Raw genomic sequence first — 17,216 nt, 5'->3', positions numbered from 1 at the left:
TATATATATATATATATATATATATATATATATATATCCATCCATCCATCCATCATCTTCCGCTTATCCGAGGTCGGGTCGCGGGGGCAACAGCCTAAGCAGGGAAACCCAGACTTCCCTCTCCCCAGCCACTTCGTCTAGCTCTTCCCGGGGGATCCCGAGGCGTTCCCAGGCCAACCGGGAGACATAGTCTTCCCAACGTGTCCTGGGTCTTCCCCGTGGCCTCCTACCGGTTGGACGTGCCCTAAACACCTCCCTAGGGAGGCGTTCGGGTGGCATCCTGATCAGATGCCCGAACCACCTCATCTGGCTCCTCTCGATGTATATATATATATATATATATAAATGAAACCCTCCGGGTACTCCGGCTTCCTCCTACCTCCAAAAACATGCACCTGGGGATAAGTTGATTGGCAACACTAAAAATAGTTCTTAGTGTGTGAGTGTGAATGTTGTCTGTCTATCTGTGTTGGCCCTGTGATGAGGTGGCGACTTGTCCAGGGTGTACCCCGCCTACCGCTCAAATGCAGCTTTTTGATTGATTGATTGAAACTTTTATTAGTAGATTGCACAGTTCAGTACATATGCCGTACAATTGACCACTAAATGGTAACACCCGAATAAGTTTTTCAACTTGTTTAAGTTGGGGTCCACGGTAGAAAATGGATGGATGGATATATATATATATATACATATATATATATATATTTTTTTTTTTTCATGAAGTTTTTCTGTTTATCTGGGCTCTGAAGTAGTTGTACATGCGTCATTTGAAAGAGTGTTTGGCGGCGTGCCAAGTCGACGGTCAGACATGTTGTGTAGAAAAGGACACACTGCCTCACTCGTGTTTTATTTTATTGTAGGGGACAGAAAAGCAAGACCAAATAAGCAACCCCACGTTCAGAAACGAGCCCCAAAAAAAGCAACATCCGACTCGCGAAATTCGCAGACGTGACGTTTCTCCTCAAATCCTCAGTGACAGGTCATGTTTTGCTTTGTTTTTCATTTGTTATTGTCAATAGTGCTGTGCGTGCGTGCGTGTATGTTTTCTTCTCTTCTTCAATTTTTATTTTTCATTTTATTTTGTACAGCACTTTGTGTTTGCCACCTGCTTGTGCATGTTAAGTGCTATACAAATAAACCTTGATTTGATTTGATTTAGAAAAAACAAATCCAAAGTCACTTGTCGTACTTGCAGTGTAGCGTAAGGGTGCTCTACTGCTTTGCCCCAAAACAAAAATTTAACCTAATTATGAAGTCGCGACTCACTTCTTTTGAAGTCAAACTAAGCAAATATATGAGAGCACATTATTATGGGGAAAGATGACGCAAATGATCATTGCATGCATAAAAATTGTAAATAAAGTCAGATTACATATAAAAAGTAAATGCAACCAGGAAATGGGAGACACCTTTTAGGGGTGTGCAACAAAGCAATTCCCATTCAAATCGCTATTCTTATTTATTCCGTTGTTTTATCCACCCATCTATCCATCTTCTTCGGCTTATCCGAGGTCGGGTCGCGGGGGAAGCAGCCTAAGTAGGGAAGCCCAATTTTTCCTTTCCCCAGCCACTTCGTCTAGCTCTTCCCTGGGGATCCCGAGGCGTTCCCAGGCCAGCCGGGAGACGTAGTCTTCCCAACGTGTCCTGGGTCTTCCCCGTGGCCTCCTACCGGTTGGACGTGCCCTAAACACCTCCCTAGGGAGGTGTTCGGGTGGCATCCTAACCAGATGCCCAAACCACCTCATCTGGCTACTCTCATTGTTTTAATTGATCAATAATTTTCGATAATTGAATAAAAATATAAGTGCTATTGTATTATTATTATAACTATTACCTTGATATTATTATTATTTTTCTCTTAAGAATTAATTTTAAAAACTCTGTTTTTAGGTCATCTGCGCACTTACTCGCTGCGAGTTTACAGTGTGTCAGCAGCTTTGGTAACCTGTTTTGAAAACGATTAAAGTGATAAGGGATCCTTTATCACTTTTATACCAAATAACATATTGTAGGTATCGATTTGAATAAACAATCATGTTCAATCGAGAATTGTGTTGAAACGAGAATCGATTCTGAATCATTACCCCAAGAATCGGAATCGCACCCTTAGTTTTTGTAAGCGTCAAATACCTGTCACTAATATTGATAAATTTAAAAAACTAGTCAGACATTGATTGTAAATAAAACATTTTAACGTAATTTTTGACAAGAGTGTCCATGTAACAGGCATACACTACCCATATTCACGTAGGTTTTATTTATTAAAATTTTTTCGATGTCCTGTTAGTTGGACGACACATCGACATACAGGCTAACGGGTATATATTTATATATATTTCGGGGTAGCATGTTAAGCATTCGTTGCACGAACCTACTAGCTTTGTTAAACATGATAATAGACTGTATTGGACAATATAGTTTACATACAAAATGTTTAAATTTCCATTTATTAGAAGTAGTAATAATGCCTGACTTACCTATCAAGAAAGAAATGAGCAAGTTTGGCATCAGATGAAAAAATCTTCTCTGCCTTCAATCGTCTCCATCTTTCAAGGCATCCCCGAAACAAATCCTTGTTTTTTTCCTGGCTTTTTCATGAATAAGTTGAGAATCGTAACAACGTATTTTAGATTTACTAATGTCTGACATGATTAGTGACTTTACCAGTGGCAGTAGCTCAACACAGTTGGCTGTGCGTAACTGGCAACCTGGATGTGACACACTCACTGACTTTTTAAATGGTCAATTGGTGGAGGGCGGGGCATAGGAATAAAAAAACAATAACAAGATTTCGGGGCTGTAAATCTAATTTTGAATTTCCCGGCTGAACTACTGTTATCAGTTATAAAGGTATTTGAAAAGAACATGATTTATCAATGTCCTTCGACATGTCAGGGCCATTCAATGATGACTTGACATGAAATTATTACAAAAGGCACTTTTAAATAGTTTTCGTGTTATAAGGCTAATACAAACACAAACAAATAGTAAACAAAACATATCAAAAATGCTATCAGTGTCATGACCTTCATCCCAAGTGCAGGACTAATGGACTAAAAAACTCCTTTGTCCCACACGCCATTAGGCTGTACAACTCCTCGCTGGGGGGAAGGGGTACTAGGATGACAGGGGATGGAAAACAATAACAGTGCAATACTTTTTCATAACATGGTCACTACTGCCTAGTTTCTCTTGTTTTATTCTTATTTTACTGTTATATTTTTACTCCCTTCGTTGCTTTATATTTTTATTCTTAATGTAATATTTTTCTATTTTGTTTCCATTTATACCCCCATTATTTACTCTTTACTTTTTAAATTGATCTCAACTCTGTACACTGCTGCTGGAATTTTAATTTTCCTGAAGGAACTCTCCTGAAGGAACTAATAAAGTTTTATCCATCTATCTATCTATCTATCTATCTCATACTTGCCAACCTTGAGGCCTCCGATTTCGGTAGGTGGGGGGTGGTCGGGGGGCGTGGTTAAGAGGGTAGGAGTATATTTACAGCTAGAATTCACCAAGTCAAGTATTTCATATATATATATATATATATATATATATATATATATATATATATATATATATATATATATATATATATATATATATATATATATATATATATATATATATATATATATACATATACATATAAATACATATAAATAAGAGAAATACTTGAATTTCATCCGTCCATTTCTACCGCTTATTCCCTTTGGAGTCGCGGGGGGCGCTAGTGCCTATCTCAGCTACAATCGGGTGGAAGGCGGGGTACACCCTGGACAAGTCATCACCTCATCACAGGGCCAACACAGATAGACAGACAACATTCACACTCACATTCACACACTATGTGACATGTCACCCAGGTCATGTCTTGTTTAAAACAATGCATGTCCGCTAACTTTTTGCAACTTAATGCCAAAAAAACGGAAATGCTGATTATCGGTCCTGCTAGACACCGACCTCTATTTAATAATACAACTTTAACATTTGACAACCAAATAATAAAACAAGGTGACTCTGTAAAAAATCTGGGTATTATCTTCGACCCAACTCTCTCCTTTGAGTCACACATTAAAAGCGTTACTAAAACGGCCTTCTTTCATCTCCGTAATATCGCTAAAATTCGCTCCATTTTGTCCACTAAAGACGCCGAGATCATTATCCATGCGTTTGTTACGTCTCGTCTGGATTACTGTAACGTATTATTTTCGGGTCTCCCCATGTCTAGCATTAAAAGATTACAGTTGGTACAAAATGCGGCTGATAGACTTTTGACAAGAACAAGAAAGTTTGATCATATTACGCCTGTACTGGCTCACCTGCACTGGCTTCCTGTGCACTTAAGATGTGACTTTAAGGTTTTACTACTTACGTATAAAATACTACACGGTCTAGCTCCAGCCTATCTTGCCGATTGTATTGTACCATATGTCCCGGCAAGAAATCTGCGTTCAAAAGACTCCGGCTTATTAGTGATTCCTAGAGGCCAAAAAAAGTCTGCGGGCTATAGAGCGTTTTCCGTTCGGGCTCCAGTACTCTGGAATGCCCTCCTGGTAACAGTTCAAGATGCTACCTCAGTAGAAGCATTTAAGTCTCACCTTAAAACTCATCTGTATTCTCTAGCCTTTAAATAGACCTCCTTTTTAGACCAGTTGATCTGCCGCTTCTTTTCTTTCTCCTATGTCCCCCCCTCCCTTGTGTAGGGGGTCCGGTCCGATGACCATGGATGAAGTACTGGCTGTCCAGAGTCGAGACCCAGGATGGACCGCTCGTCGGGACCCAGGATAGACCGCTCGCCTGTATCGGTTGGGGACATCTCTACGCTGCTGATCCGCCTCCGCTTGAGATGGTCTCCTGTGGACGGGACTCTTGCTGCTGTTTTGGATCCGCTTGAACTGAACTCTCGCGGCTGTGTTGGAGCCACTATGGATTGAACTTTCACAGTATCATGTTAGACCCGCTCGACATCCATTGCTTTCGGTCCCCTAGAGGGGGCGGGGGGTTGCCCACATCTGAGGTCCTCTCCAAAGTTTCTCATAGTCAGCATTGTCACTGGCGTCCCACTGGATGTGAATTCTCGCTGCCCACTGGGTGTGAGTTTTCCTTGCCCTTTTGTGGGTTCTTCCGAGGATGTTGTAGTCGTAATGATTTGTGCAGTCCTTTGAGACATTTGTGATTTGGGGCTATATAAATAAACATTGATTGATTGATTGATTGAATGTTGGTTGTGTTCTCTCACATTTGAGTCCATTTCTGTTTGTTTGTATTTGCCTTCTTTGAGAGGTAAAAAGAATCGTATCAATCACGACACAGCGGATAGCGAGGGGTGCACGTACAAGTCAGCTCCGCGACCAGATAGTTGGTTTTCTACTTTAAAATGGGACAGGAAAAAGGAAGTTGTGAAAAAGGACTTGTCCTTGATTGCATCAGTCCAGGAACGAGACACAGCAGATAATGTGTGTCTCCTGCTTGGCATTCTGGCCACAGCGAGGCGATACATTTAATCCTGCATTTTATACCGCAGCAGCAAGGTATGCTAAAATTAGTGTGGGTTTATTGTCCTCATGCTGAGCCGTGCATGCTGAAAAACTAGGAAGAAGAGCAGTTCTCACAGTATCTGCAGCAAACCAGGCACGAAAAACCTGTCAATATCAGCTGAGCTGTGGCAAGTAGAGTAAAAGAATAACACATTAAAGAGCAGCATGGTGTGTTTAACAAAGTTAATTTGAGGCGTTTTCCTGTCTTCACGCTGTGGTGTTAATTTCCATCTTTATCTCTTAACGTCTCTCAACATGACGGTCTTTCGTCTTCCTCTTCATTATCTCCAAGCAGTTTGTCGCCCCCAAAGGCAGTTTACTCTGCAAAACCATCTCCTCGGCTTTGATTAGCTATTGTTCTGGAAGAGAGCTACTTTGTTTAGGATCACTGATGTCAAACTCAAGGCCCGGGGGCCAAATATGGCCCACCACATCTGTTCAACGTCTTAAGGCCCAAGCTGTTTGTGTACATGTTTTTTGTTTTTTATTTGTCTTTGCTATTTGGGCCTGTTGGACCCTAATTAGAATAAAAACTATTAAAAAAATCATCTTTTGATATGACGTACTTAGTCCATAAGTACACAAACATGTACTTCATGTGTAGTGACATGCACATTTTTATTTTTACACTTTTTCTTTTCCAAATTCCATTGTATATTATATTCTTCTGACACCACCAGATAGCAGTATAAGTGGCTATATGACAGCATAAGAGCCCAATTCAGTAGTGTACACAATTTTGGAAATGAGAGCTAAAAGGTGCTGTCCACGTATGTGGCCACTAAGGCTTTCAGGGTTTTTTAAGTATCAGAAGAGTGGAAAAACAAGTTGACTTTATTCACCTAATTGCGTTTCATTGTATTCATTAAACCAGTGGTTCTCAACCTTTTTTTTGTGAAATTTTTTTTTAATTCAAGTACCCCCTAATCAGACCAAAGCATTTTTGGTTGAAAAAAAGAGATAAAGAAGTAAAATACAGCACTTTCTGATTTATTCAATTGTATAACAGTGCAAACTATTGCTCATTTGTAGTGGTCTTTCTTGAACTATTTGGAAAAATATATATAAAAAATAACTAAAAACTTTTTGAAAAATAAACAAGTGCTTCAATTATAAATAAAAATGTCTACACATAGAAGTAATTAACAACTTAAAGTGCCCTCTTTGGGGATTGTAATAGAGATCCATCTGGATTCATGGACTTAATTCTAAACATTTATTCCCCAAAAAAGAAATCTTTAACATCAATATTTATGGAACATGTCCACAAAAAATCAAGCTGTCAACACTGAATATTCCTTTGTTGCATTTCTTTTCACAGTTTATGAACTTACATTCATATTTTGTTGAAGTATTATTCAATAAATATATTTATAAAGGATTTTTGAATTGTTGCTATTTTTTGAATATTTAAAAAAAATCTCACGTATCCCTTGGTGTACCTTCAAGTGCCCCCAGGGGTACGCATACCCACATTTGAGAACCACTGCATTAAACCATATACAATTGTATTTACAATCTGCAACGTATACTAAAATACAGTTTAAACATCCCAAAATGCCACAAATTAAGTCAGCCATTTCAAATATTCCGCAATTTGAGTATTTTTTCTGCTCTCTAACCATATTATCAAGTCAGTCATACTGGAAATACGCAAACATTGGCAAGAGATGTGCTGTTTATCATTCACAATCCTTATGTAAGACAAGAACACATACTGTTTAGGCGGTATAGCTTGGTTGGTAGAGTGGCAGTGCCAGCAACTTGAGGGTTCCAGGTTCCCTGAGATTGATACTATTTTGATCATATCTATTTACTCACATATTTTGGATGTCTTTTGGTGTTACAACTCAGATATATTTGATAATAGCTTCAATATAGAGGCAAGTTGTTTTTCCACTCTACTGGTACTTTAGTGTGGTCCACTAATGTATTGATTGATTGATACTTTTATAAGTAGATTGCACAGTTCAGTACATATTCCGTACCATTGACCACTAAATGGTAAGACCCGAATAAGTTTTTCAACTTGTTTAAGTCGGGGTCCACTTTAATCAATTCATGGTACAAATATATACTATCAGCATAATACAATCATCACACAGGTTAATCATCATAGCATATACATTGAATAATTTGGATTATTTACAATCCGGGGGTGGGACAAGGAGCTTTGGTTGATATCAGTACTTCAGTCATCAACAATTGCATCAACAGAGAAATGGACATTGAAACAGTGTAGGTCTTACTTAGTATGATATGTACAGCCAGCAGAGAACATAGTGAGTTCAGATAGCATAAGAACAAGTATATACATTAGAAGTACATTTGATTATTTACATTAGGTTATTTATAATCCGGGGACATGGGATGTGAATGGAGGAGGGTATTAGTAAAGGGTTGAAGTTGCCTGGAGGTGTTGTTTTAGAGCGGTTTTAAAGGAATATAGAGATGCACTTACTTTCATACCTGTTGGGAGTGCATTCCACATTGATGTGGCATAGAAAGAGAATGAGTTAAGACCTTTGTTTGATCCGAATCTGGGTTTAACGTGGTTTGTGGAGCTTCCCCTGGTGTTGTTATGTTATGTATGGTGCCAGCCACATCTTTTTGCCATGGTCCACCATATGATTTATGTGGCCTGCAAAAGGCTGGAAATGAAATAGCACTCTCTGGCTGAATGTAGTTGTTGCACTTATATTCTACACTTTAATATTATCTAATGTACCAAACATTTGTTTTTTTGGTATCAAAAATAAACACTTAAAGTCTGCTTGTCATCTTAGTTAAGACAAATATAATAATCAAAAACAGCCGCATTTGCAAATTGCATATTCACTGTTACATGTGGCCTTCCGAGAGCAGGCATCATTGATTTTGACACCACTGGTCTCGGCCATAAAAGTCCTATATAGTCCTTTAGCCACTGACACGGTAGAAGCAGTGCATCATGGGTACTAAAGAATTCTCTCATGCACACCTAATGCTTGATGCATAAAATGCAGCAGAAGCAAATTATGCAGCCGGACGCTCCTTTTTCACTCCCGTGGCCTCCAAAGCTTCCCTGGGGGCTCAGGAAACATTTTCCAGGACGGGATTGGTAATCCCTTTAGGATTGTCCCAGGCGTGCCTGGGGGTTTCAAATCAGTTGGATGTGCCCAGAATATCTCCGAAGCAGACGTCCCGCTGGTATTCTAATCACATGACCACCGCTTTTTAAATGGGTTTTAATGCAAAGTGATTTCATGTCAGGCTTAGGGACGACTGCAGGGTGTACCTTTCTTACTGACTTTTTGGTGCCATTTTTATGTCTAGAGCCCTGGTTCTCAAACTTTTTTCACCCAGTATTACACTTGGCTCTCCAGGTATCACCATAAATACCAACAATAAAATACAGTAGTGTAGTAGGCCTAAGTGTTCATTAAAAACAAGGCCAAGGTTTTATTTAACAATTATAATTCATATTTTTGGCCAATCTACAGGCCGGAATATACTCTCACGTCACGTAGATTACATCCCCCAAAACGGCGTTTTGATTGATTCATAGTTCTTCCATGGGGGTTGGCCCCAAACGTGTAATTATATTCCGAAACACGAAGGGACAGTGTCTCCATAAGGAGCAACTGCAGACTAGATACAAGATACTGAAGAGTGATTATATACAACCACTGAACCACAGGGCGGCATAGCTCGGTTGGTAGAGTGGCTGTGCCAGCAACTTGAGGGTTGCAGGTTCGATTCCCGCTTCCGCCATCCTAGTCACTGCCGTTGTGTCCTTGGGCAAGACACTTTACCCACCTGCTCCCAGTGCCACCCACACTGGTTTAAATGTAACTTAGATATCGGGTTTCACTATGTAAAGCGCTTTGAGTCACTCGAGAAAAGCGCTATATAAATATAATTCACTTCACTTCACAACATTGATTACTTTGTCCAAACTGGAACTAATCATTCACTATAATCAGGTTACTCTTTATGGACGTTTTACTTATAAAATCGTTGTGAAGATGAACTGTACAACTTCTGAAGGAGTCACAGCAGAGGACTCTATTATTATTTGCAACAATATTCGTCCGTTTGGAACACGGGACAAGACAGATCCAACATATACAAAGTTTGTAATTGTAAAAAAACAAAACTGTTGAATAACTATTTGGGTTAACCACAAGCTGGGGTTTATCTCAATGGTCAGGTTCAGAGTTTACAAATGTTTGTAAATATACCGTGCCTGAAAGATTATTGACGTAAATTAAGTGTTTTGTGTGAGAGAAAAAGATCTGTGTGCATGAGAAATAATATGTGTCGGAATCAAAACCTGTAAGCACAAGATTATCGATAAAAGTTAAGTGTCGTACTTTCACTTTGTGACTTGTTCTGGACACAACAACACAATAAGCTGAAAAACACACATTCAGTAAAGAGTTCGTAATAACAGTGTAATATAAAACAGTGGTTAAAACGAGTAATCCACTTTTAGATCCGCTACAACGCCGCTAGCAATAGTTTGCTGTAACGTGGCACGCTACTTTTGATGTGGGTTTATGTCAACAACAAGACATAAGTGCAGAAAGTTCCATATCTTTTTACTGGTCAGAGCAACAAGCAGCACCGCACTAAAATGAACCTGATATCAAACAGGAAGAGGCGACATCAGACTGTGACAACGATGGGAATAATGAACAAAAAGAAATCAATGATACACAGTGAAAAACTTACCATCCAAACAATACACCGTTTGTTGACAAAAAGGTATGACAGCCATTGAAGTACATTCACTCTCTTTATCAACCAAAGGTAACACGATCCGGTGAAACGATTCAACACATAAACACACACACACACACACACACACACACACACACACAAAGCGCTCAAATTAAACCTCTCTCAAAAGTATATGCCAGATATTTGAAGATTAATTAATTCCATTTATAAATTTCATTCGTAATTTAATTACTTTTTTGGTAAAGTAAGGAGTAACTATAATTAATTACATTCTCTGAGCGGCTCCACCTCTATGCCCCCACCCGGTCCCTAAGGTCAGCTGATCAGCTGATCCTGGAAATACCCAAATCAAATTGCAAGCTCAGAGTACACATAGCCTTCTCTGTTGTGGGTCCCAAATTCTGGAAGGATCTCCCTCTCCATGTGAGACAGGCCCCTTCTTTGGCTATTTTTAAGAACCTTCTTAAAACCCATTTTTATTCACTGGCTTTCAACCCGGCATGAGACTTTAAACTTACTCAGTGGCCTAGTGGTTAAAATGCCCGCCCTGAGATCGGTAGGTTGTGAGTTCAAACCCCGGCCGAGCCATACCAAAGACTATAAAAATGGGACTCATTGCCTCCCTGCTTGGCACTTGGCATCAAGGGTTGGAATTGGGGGTTAAATCACCATAAATGATTCCTGGGCGCGGCCACCGCTGCTGCCCACTGCTCCCCTCATCTCCCAGGGGGTGATCAAGGGGATGGGTCAAATGCAGAGGACAAATTTCACAACAAAATCATTGGTACTTTACTCTAAATTATTTTTAACTTTTTACTTTTTTTTACTGTTTTTAACTTTTCAACTGCTTTTTATCTAACACATTGTTCTTAGGGTAATTTGGATTTGCTTTTTCAATGTGTATTTTTTAGTCTGTCCTTTGCCTCTTTCTTTTGTGGTGTACTGCACTTTGTTATTTAACTGTGATGGGCTTTATAAATAAAGTTGGTATGGTATGGTATTTTAAAATGATTTTTTAGAACACTGGTTGTTCAATAAATGATGCTAGCAAGTAAGTCCAAAACTTTGACATATAATTGAGAATATACTGTAGAACATTACAAAAGTCTGTCAAAAATGTTTTAGTACGACTTTGGTAAGCAACGCAGCTGCACCGCTTGATGGATTGTCGACGGATAACGGCTACTGTAGTCAGACGTACTGTGCTTCAACATACGGACGTATAAGGACCCCAAAATGGTACCAGTTGGGAGACATATTATCTGGCGTTTTGTTTTGCAATATTATGCAAAACCAACTTACCTATTGGTGGTACCTGCTAAAGTGTATTTGGGATCTGCATAAGTCCCGAAAAGTGACCACTACTGGAGTCCACGCCATAGTCAACAGGCTCTTTCCTCATCTTTATCCACTTGTTGTGGGACATTCATCTTCCCCTTTTGAGTTGAGTTGAGTTTGAGTGTATTTGGAACATGCAAGCATACAACATGATACATCACAATTTCCAGTTTCTCTTTTCAACATGTTCGAAAAGGAGTAGGAAGAAGCAGAGCTTATTTAATCCTACCCCTTTTCTTTTACATAACAGTTTCCAAAACTTTTGTTCACTTCCTGTTCTCAATGTATTCACAATATACTCCATAAGTCATCACAATAAAAATAAATAAATAAATAATTGGTGAAGTAAATTATATTCGATACGGTGAGATAAGTAAGCTTATTTTGAGAATGAAAGAATGGATGGATGAATAAATTCAGAATATTTATTATGGTTTTTCTTCTTTGTACTTTGTAAACACTTCAAGTTTGAAGAGTTTCTTGAAGTGGATCATATTAGTACATTGTTTGATTGCTTTGCTTAATCCATCCCATAAATTAATTACACATACTGATATACTGGAGGTCTTAAGTGTTGTACGTGTGTACAAATGTTTTAAATTACACTTTTCTCAAAGATTATATTTCTCCTCTTTTGTTGAGAAGAATTGTTGTATATTCTTGGGAAACAGGTTATAGTTTGCTTTGTGTATAATTTTAGCTGTTTGCAATTTCACTATGTCGTGGAATTTCAGTATCTTTGATTCAATAAATAAAGGGTTTGTATGTTCTCTATAAACTCAGAGAGTATGGGGTATCGGACTGTCTTATTGTGGCGGTCCGCTCCCTGTACGATCAATGCCAGAGCTTGGTCCGCATTGCCGGCAGTAAGTCGAACACATTTCCAGTGAGGGTTGGACTCCGCCAAGGGTGTCCTTTGTCACCGATTCTGTTCATAACTTGTATGGACAGAATTTCTAGGCGCAGTCAAGGCGTTGAGGGGTTCCGGTTTGGTGACCGCAGGATTAGGTCTCTGCTTTTTGCAGATGATGTGGTCCTGATGGCTTCATCTGACCGGGATCTTCAGCTCTCGCTGGATCGGTTTGCAGCCGAGTGTGAAGCGACCGGAATGAGAATCAGCACCTCCAAGTCCGAGTCCATGGTTCTCGCCCGGAAAAGGGTGGAATGCCATCTCCGGGTTGGGGAGGAGACCCTGCCCCAAGTGGAAGAGTTCAAGTACCTAGGAGTCTTGTTCACAAGTGGGGGAAGAGTGGATCGTGAGATCGACAGGCGGATCGGTGCGGCGTCTTCAGTAATGCGGACGTTGTACCGATCCGTTGTGGTGAAGAAGGAGCTGAGCCGGAAGGCAAAGCTCTCAATTTACCGGTCGATCTACGTTCCCATCCTCACCTATGGTCATGAGCTTTGGGTCATGACCGAAAGGATAAGATCACGGGTACAAGCGGCCGAAATGAGTTTCCTCCTCCGTGTGGCGGGGCTCTCCCTTAGAGATAGGGTGAGAAGCTCTGCCATCCGGGAGGAACTCAAAGTAAAGCCGCTGCTCCTTCACATCGAGAGGAGCCAGGTGAGGTGGTTCGGTCATCTGGTCAGGATGCCACCCGAACACCTCCCTAGGGAGGTATTTGGGGCACGTCCAACCGGTAGGAGGCCACGGGGAAGACCCAGGACACATTGGGAAGACTATGTCTCCCGGCTGGCCTGGGAACGCCTCGGGATCCCCCAGGCGTTCCGACCTCGGATAAGCGGAAGAAGATGGATGGATGGATGGATGTTCTCTATATCGAACATTATGTATTATTCTAACTGATCTTTTTTGTAACACTGTTCGTGAATGAATATGTACTTTTGTAATTTTTTCCCCATATCTCTACACAGTAACTCAGATATAGTAACACTAGTGAGCAGTAGAGAATATGAAGTGATTTTTGGTCCAGAACATATTTATCTTTATTCATTATTGACATGTTTCTTGCTACTTTATGTTGTATATTTTTTACATGAGATTTCCAGTTGAATTTATCATCAATCATTATACCTAGAAATTTGGTTTCATTTTGTCAGGCTTGCCACTGACAGTTTGTTTGTGTTTTAATTTTTCCTCTGTGTGTTTAGTATTTCCTGTCCTTAGTTCCTGTCTAGTGCTCTTATTATGTCAGCTTCCTGTCTTGTTCCCTGAGTGCTGTGTTCCTCCTCAGCTGCGGCTGATTGGCACCTGGCCACACCTTTTGCCAATCAGCCCGCTCCTATTTGTACCTGCTTTGTCTTGTGTCAGTGGCTGGATCATTGAATTGTCATTCAGACTTGTATTGTCGTTGCCCCATGTCGTTCTTGGGTCTTTGCTTCCTGTCGTGTCTGACATCGTTATAGCTACTACCTGTCGTGCTACATTTTGTCCTGGTCGTCGTAGCGGTAAGCTGTTCTTGTTAGCCATTAGCTGTTTTCAGTTTTTCTGTTTGCTACCCACTAGCCTCAATGTTAAATTTCCTTTTTGTTTTCTAGCTCCCAGTGCTAGCTCCCTTAGTTTGTTATTCCGCCCACATGCGTGCTTTTTGTTTGTTCTTGTTTAGTTTTAATTAAATCATGTTTTCATATCCAATGCCTGCCTTCATCTCTGCATCTTGGGGTCCGACATCCACTAACTCTGACACATTTACTCTTTCAATTTATATTCCATCTATTTGTATTTGTGTTTGACTTTCTTTTCTACTGTTACCAAATAACATTATTTTTGTTTTACTGAGATTCAACGATAGTCTGTTTTTGTCAAACTTTTTTTTTTATTTGTTCATTTCTTCTGTTATTATTTCTATTATCTTCTGTGTGTTCTCTCCTGAACAAAATGCTGTTTGCCATTTCTAATATAAAGTAGCGTACAGTTCTAACTTCTATCTATCAGTAGCCACGTTACGGAAGCACTAAAAACTTCCGGTACAACAAACATGACGGGGAGAAGACACCGTGGAAGTGAAGAGACGTTCTGAAAGCAACTTGAAGATGGTCTGTAAAACATAATTTATGCAAAACATTACATGTCATTTGGATCACAAAATAGTGTTTTGAATGTAGAAAACAATGTATAATATGATGCCTTTAATGCACCTTATAATCCTAGTGACTTTTGAAATGAAAACAGACCTGAATAGACCCGCTCATCGGCATTGCGCCTTATAGTCATGTGCGGCCTAAGGTACAAAAAATTTGGTAATTTATCTGCGTAAACGCTTATAATAACGATGTTGCTAATATGTGGTTAATATTCAGGTCACAAGATGTAAATGGAGCATTGTTGGCAGTTTTTGTATGCATTTTTAGAGTGAATTGTGTTGTGATCCGCTGCTCGGATCTAAACATATTATTAATTTGTCCATTCTTGTATCACTCTCCGTCAAGTGACTGCTTATTTCCTGTTTAGCCTGCCACCATGGTAACTCATCAGTCCACCTGCTACTCCCGGTCCACACACACCTGTTTTGTCTAATCACCCTCCTATTTAAGCCAGCCTCTTTGTTCATTTCTTTCTGGGTCCATAGTTTGCTCTCACGCAACTGTACGTCTGGATTTTTGATCGTTTACGTTCACGCAAGTATTTATATTCTCGCTAGCTTCTCATGCTAATAAGCCTTTGTGTTTTTCCAGTTTACATACTGATGATTTGTTTGTTCTTTTTGTGCCTACGTGCCATTTTAGTTTGTCTATTTGTACTTCCTAGTTTTCATACTAGCGTTTTTGGTTTGCCTTTTATTAGTTCCCGTATTTCTGTTCAGAGCTCCCTTTTTGTTAAATAAATCTTTCAATATCTTACCTTTGTTGTGTTCACGTCAACGCATCCTCGAAGGAATCGAACCCGGAACCTCGATGTCTCCACAATTTGTGCACCTTTGCTAGCCAGGTCAATCGAGCCGATTATTACAATTAGAATGCGAAGAAACAAAAACATGTAATTTTGTCACTCTTAAGGGTTGTGAATGATGTCAAAAAAAACATGTTAAAAGTGCAGTTCCTTTCTAAGAGACTGAAGCAAAGTTGCCATGTCAGCAGTTTTACCTATGACGCCGCCGTTTCCGCAAAATTGTAGAGCAGCAACTTGGCGTCACCTTCCTTGTTTTTCCAAGTCCCCAAAACGTCACCGACCTTGACTGTTCATTTGCCTGTTAAATCGAGAGTTTTGCTTTTTATGCTGGCGGCAAACTAGCTCGCCGAGGGAAGTGCTGGCTCGGCAAAGAGCAGGGATGCGACTCGGGGGCCATAAAGTGGACAATCGCCTCGACCTGACTGAACCTTACGGTGAGCCCCATTAAGCACACAGGGTGCACACGCTGGATGGTACCAGGTCTGGATGTTTTTTTTTATATCTGACAAAAAAAGAAAGGGAATTCAGGTGTTTAACATCCAGTCATTTCAGGTGTTTTTTAATTTGACTGCCATTTTTTCTGTCCGCATGCTTTTGCCATGTTTTGTGTAGTTGTGTTCAATGTATTGCTGTACTTTGTAGCTTGCTAAAAAAAGGGGGAATGGTTGCTTTTTCTACTGTTTGTCACCAATTTCAAATATGTTTCACAGTAGTGTTAGCATTAATTTGTTTGTCGACACAATGGTTGCCATTGTGCTCTTTATGCACAGTATACACTTAGGGTATGGGTGTCAAACTTGTTTTAGATCAGGGGCCACATCGAGAAATATCTACTCTCAAATGGGCCAGACTGGTAAAATCACTGCACGATAACTTGAAAATAAAGACAACTTCATATTGTTTTCTTTGTTTAAAAATAGAACAAGCACATTCTGAAAATGTATAATGCATAATGTTGTTGGGTTTTTTTTACTCACACATGCTGTGGTTAATAGTATTCTATCTTTATTTGTCGTTATTATATTTTCTGAATAAATTATGTGATAATGTTAATCAGTCAACTCATTGGTGTTAACTTTCAATCTCTCAAGATAAAAAAATTTACATAAAAATCAAATTTACAGTATGTTATTTATGTAGTTTGATTATTTTCCTCGATTGATGTACAAACCCCGTTTCAATATGAGTTGGGAAATTGTGTTAGATGTAAATATAAACGGAATACAATGATTTGCAAATCCTTTTCGACCCATATTCAATTGAATGCACTACAAAGACAAGATATTTGATGTTCAAACTCATAAACGTTATTTTTTTTTTGCAAATAATAATTAACTTAGAATTTCATGGATACAACACGTGCCAAAGTAGTTGGGAAAGGGCATGTTCACCACTGTGTTACATCACCTTTACCTTTAACAACACTCAATAAACGTTTAGGAACTGAGGAAACTAATTGTTAAAGCTTTGAAAGTGGAATTCTTTCCCATTCTTGTTTTATGTAGAGCTTCAGTCGTTCAACAGTCCGGGGGTCTCCGCTGTTCTATTTTACACTTTATAATGCTCCACACATTTTTGATGGGAGACAGGTTTGGACTGCAGGCGGGCCAGGAAAGTACCCGCACTCTTTTTTTTATGAAGCCAAGCTGTTGTAACACGTGCTGAATGTGGCTTGGCACTGTCTTGCTGAAATAAGCAGGGGCGTCCACATGTTGTTCCAAAACCTGTATGTACCTTTCAGCCTTAATAGGGCC

At 39.6% G+C, this 17,216-nt stretch overlaps 2 protein-coding genes across 2 annotated transcripts in view; one reads left to right on the top strand and one right to left on the bottom strand.

The window, feature by feature from the left end:
* Positions 1 to 17,216, top strand: part of LOC133551686 (fibroblast growth factor 1-like) — an 819,097-nt gene that overhangs the window by 248,149 nt on the left and 553,732 nt on the right. The gene's annotated exons all lie outside the window — the stretch shown is intronic.
* The window catches only part of LOC133551683 (BTB/POZ domain-containing protein KCTD16-like), a 214,704-nt gene that overhangs the window by 149,567 nt on the left and 47,921 nt on the right, over positions 1 to 17,216 (bottom strand). The gene's annotated exons all lie outside the window — the stretch shown is intronic.

The sequence above is a fragment of the Nerophis ophidion genome, linkage group LG04 (genome assembly GCF_033978795.1).
Source record: "Nerophis ophidion isolate RoL-2023_Sa linkage group LG04, RoL_Noph_v1.0, whole genome shotgun sequence".
In the NCBI taxonomy this organism is placed as follows: domain Eukaryota; kingdom Metazoa; phylum Chordata; class Actinopteri; order Syngnathiformes; family Syngnathidae; genus Nerophis; species Nerophis ophidion.
Note: the sequence above shows the minus strand (reverse complement) of the source record. Positions and strands in the feature narration are given on the sequence as shown.